Genomic DNA, 4,594 nt, shown 5'->3' with positions numbered 1-4,594 from the left:
AATAAATATAAATAAAATATATAAATCTAATATATAAAATACATATAATATATATATAAAATATTTATAAACATATAAATATAATATATAAAATATTATAAATATATAAAATATAAAATATATAAATCTAATATATAAATATATAAATATATATAAAATTTTTGCAATATATAATATATAAATATATAAATATAATATAAAATTTTGCAAATATATAGATATGATGTATAAAATATATAAATATATAATATATTTATAAATATATAAATATAATATATAAAAGTATAAATATATAATTTTTTTTCTGTAATGGCAAAGTCTGAGGATGCCGACTGGGGGCTCCGTGGCAGCCACCGTGTCTGCAGGAGGCTTTGAGCGCTCCTTCCCGCGGGCAGGCCTCATTCCCGGGCCCACGTGAGACACCACCCCAGAAGCACCTCTGCCACCGTGACCACCGCCACTTCTGGGATGAGTCTTTCTTGGGCTGTAAATTTGCCTTGGGGGCTTTTTTCGAAGTTCCACGCATCTGTGCAGAGGCTGAAGCGAGTCACCTGAGCACACTCGTGGCGTGGGCCACGTCCGGGGGAAGGTCTAGAAGTGTGCGGTGAGTTGCCTGGATCGCAGCCCTCGTCGTGGCGGACGGCGGAGCCCCAGCACTGTCTCCTGGGCCCTCTCGGTTCACGCTGGGTCTAACATGTTTTTTCATGATCTGTACACAGTGTGTGTGTGTGTGTGTGTGTGTGTGTGTGTGTGTGTTATTTTGGAAAATTAGAATAAGAGTTCCATATGTTGTTAGAGCATACTGTCACAACCAAGTGTTAGCGTACACACGCGTACACACACACACTATCCGTTTAGGGGAAGTACGCTGACTTTTTCTTTCTTTGCTCACAAAATCGAAAAATTGGCAGAATGTTTAATTTGTCACTTGGCAGTATTGCAACGTACAGGCAAGCAAGGCAAGCCAAATTGGGTGAAAATTGAGGATTTCTTTTGAGTCTTAGACGGTGAAAATCACGCAGCCGAGTGTGCACATTCGGACATTTCCTGCTTGATTTTTAACCGCATTTACTGGCACGGCCAGACGTAGTTAAAGCTGCCCAGCGAAGGCACGTGATGTCCAGAGGAAGGTGTGGGGATATTTGTGGTCATCCTATTCGTGCTATTTATGTCAAGACGACTGTTGGCCTAATTGTTCTGGACTATTGATTGGGGAAAGATGAAGTGGGATTTTACTCGAGTGTCATAAATCCGTCTTAATCATGAATTATATAAACACAGACTTGGGGGGTTGGGAGGTCAAAATCAGACATGTTTTTGGGCCTGAGCTTTCTCTGTGGGTTTCTGGAACATTCATGGTGCCCAAGACACAGTGGGACCCCGGCAACCCTGAGGCTTTCTCTTTTGAGTGCTGGGGGCTTTGAAATTGTCTCCACAATGAAAGAGGATTCATGAAGTAATGAAAAGCTGTTTCCTTTTTAAAATGTTCAGACAGCAGCACAAACATCTGGGAATTTGTTTAAATACTCTGGTTCCCTGAATTACCCATTTCCTTAACATATATTTTACTTATTTTTCTAAGGGGGATAAATTTCTACTTTGTGTTTTCCCCAGCTCAGCTGTGTTAGGCTCCTCATTTTATTTAGTATGTAGGTTGCTTGGTATCTAAGCACACACACAAGGTAGGGCACTACCATGCAAGCTATTGTCAGGTGCCAAGGGCAAAGTGATTTCTGCGTGCGGTCAAGAAGTTTTTTTTTTTTTTTTTTTTTTACATTAGAATTTCATTTCTTATAAATTAAAGAAAGGAAGAAATGGTTAAAATGATCTAGCGTGTCTCATAAGGAATAATCAAGCAATAGTCCTCAAAACTGGAATTGAAGCAGAACTGTTATTTTCCTTCTTCTTTGCAAAACTCAGTTTCTCTTTCCAATTTCAGAAGTCATGTGACTTCTCTTTCTTTCTCCCCACTTTCTCCCCCTCTTCATGGTCTCAGAAGGATGAAAATGTACGTGTGGGGGAGGGAGGTGGTGGTAGGCCGTGGTCAATATTTAGGAAGCTAGGATGAGAGAAACGCAGGTGATTTCTGAACTTGGAACATACTTTATGTCTATTTAGAGATGTAGGATCTGGACTGATGTAAAAATTCGGACCTGCTTAAATATATCAACCTAATACCAGATGACGAGTCCGCGCAGTGTTTATAGCTTCCTCGATCGTCAGTGAGCTCTGCCTCTGTTTCTGTTTTACTTGTCACCCTCGTAGTAAGCAGAGCAAGTGTGGTTTTAAATGTTCAGGACTGGGCTATCTTTTGACTCACCGGACTGTGTTTTCATATGTGGCTTGTCAGTTTACAACCGATCAGAATATGAGAAAAATATGAGATATATTGGTTAGTATGACTGTACTAAATAGCACTTAACCTGGTTGGTTGGTTTGGTAGGCATTTTAAGATATCACAGTCACGTGGCCTTCAGTGGATTAAAAAATAACAATTGTGACTATGGAGCATTAGACACGAACCCGTGGGGATTGGGCTTAGTAGATGACAAATTTAATGGTGCAATTTGGCAGTTGCCTGTTTGACTCTCCTGCTGCCACTTTGAATGTTCTTCATTTGCCCTCATCTTATTAAAGGAGGCTGCACAACATATATATTTTTTAAAGATTTTATTTCTTTATCCATGAGAGACACAGAGAGAGGCAGAGAGAGATGCAGAGACACAAGCAGAGGGAGAAGCAGGCTCCACGCAGGGAGCCTGACGTGGGACTCGATCCCGGGACTCCAGGATCACGCCCTGGGCCGAAGGCGACGCTAAACCGCTGAGCCACACAGGATGCCCCATAACATATATATATATTTTTTTAAATTCTAGCTATGTGGACTGGTTGGTTTATTTACTTATTTCTGAAAAGCTAAGCAGTAGTTAATTGTGATTTGTGTTTCATTTCTTTTCCCCCTTTGATTTATTTTCCACTTGCCTAAATAAATGGATAGTCTGTATGTTTTTTTCTCCTCCACTTTAAATGTAGGGTTATTGTGAAGTGAGACTATGACGTTTGACTGTGGAAAGCTGCCTGTCTGTACCCATTTCCTGGATTCTCTCCTTAGTGTCTCCTTCTGGTTCAGATGGAGTTCTCAACTTTACATCCAGGCCCAGTGGCATGAACACCGATGGAGAAGGGCCTCCCAGTCCCACATGTTCTTTTCTTTTTTTCTTTTTTAAGATTTTATTTATTTATTCATGAGAGACACACAGAGAGAGGCAGAGACACAGGCAGAGGGAGAAGCAGGCTCCGTGCAGAGAGCCCGACAGGGGACTCAATTCCAGGACCCTGGGGTCACGGCCTGAGCCAAAGGCAGACGCTCAACCACTGAGCCACCCAGACACCCCTCTCCCAGATTTTTTCTGATACTTTAGGACACATCTTGCTAATGGATGCATGAAACAAATCAAGATAAAGCACAGATGCTCACAGACTCGATCCCAGGTCTCCAGGCCCAGGCCCTGGGCTGAAGGCGGCGCTAAACTGCTGAGCCACCGGGGCTGCCCCGCCACGTTCTTAAATGTCACACGGCCTAACGTGAATGAATACGCACCACACACTGGGACCCTGTGAATATCAGTGACTGTGTTCTCGTAGACCCCAACTGTGGGAGGATGCCCTGCGAGGAAAAGATAGGTCTAAGCCCCTCAAATTTGAGGATGTGTTGCAGTAAGTCCCAGAAGTAGTTCATTGTTGAGACCCAGAATTCCGTGTTTGGTATCATGAAACATTGAGCCAAAGCGAGGTTTTCATTAGCGCGGGTGAAAGTGCCTAAAACTCTGTCCTATCAAACTTATCTGATTAATGAGAGCACTGAGAGTTATGGATGTTTTTGTTTGTTTATTTTGGTGCATGTGTGTGTGTATGTATAGAGGGTGCTTGAGAGAGCCCGGCCGTGTGGGAACAGTTCTGGGGGGTCTGTTCCCACTGCAAACAATTCAACTTTCTCGTCTGACCTGGTAGTCTCTGATGATCACTTAGCACAGTACCTTTTTCATAATAAATGGGTCTGCTTCATAGCTGCTATAGAAATTGATCCCTTTGCCTTGTGGTCACCTCCTTCCCAACGCCATTTGGTCTTTCATCCTTGAGTTTGGGTCACAACCTATAGGGAAGAGTGAAAAAAAACAAAACGAAACCCAACAACAAGACAGAATTGGCAATTATCCCAGTGATCTAGATTCTAATTAATTAGGGTCTACTTTTCCCCCCTACTTTTTAAGGGAAATTGTGCCTGTAGGCATTTTGTGGGAAGGATGCATTTCTTAATGAATGACTCTACCTCAAGCATTTTTGGGTCCAGGAGGGGATATAAAAAAATAATTAGATGCAAGGGGCACAACTGAAAAGTATAAGATTTACACTCAAGCCAAAAATTTTATTTGCATATTAAATAACAGAGTCATGCTTGATGTCTCAGAATCTCTAGCTATCACAATCAGTAAAGAAAGTGAAACCAGATGTTTTCATTTAAGCTTTGAATTGTGTTACTATTAAAATAAAAATCAAGTTTCTTTAAGAGTCCTTCTAGGTACAATCTAGCCAT

The sequence above is a fragment of the Nyctereutes procyonoides genome, unplaced genomic scaffold, assembly GCF_905146905.1.
Source record: "Nyctereutes procyonoides isolate TBG_1078 unplaced genomic scaffold, NYPRO_anot_genome, whole genome shotgun sequence".
Lineage (NCBI taxonomy): Eukaryota > Metazoa > Chordata > Mammalia > Carnivora > Canidae > Nyctereutes > Nyctereutes procyonoides.
Note: the sequence above shows the minus strand (reverse complement) of the source record.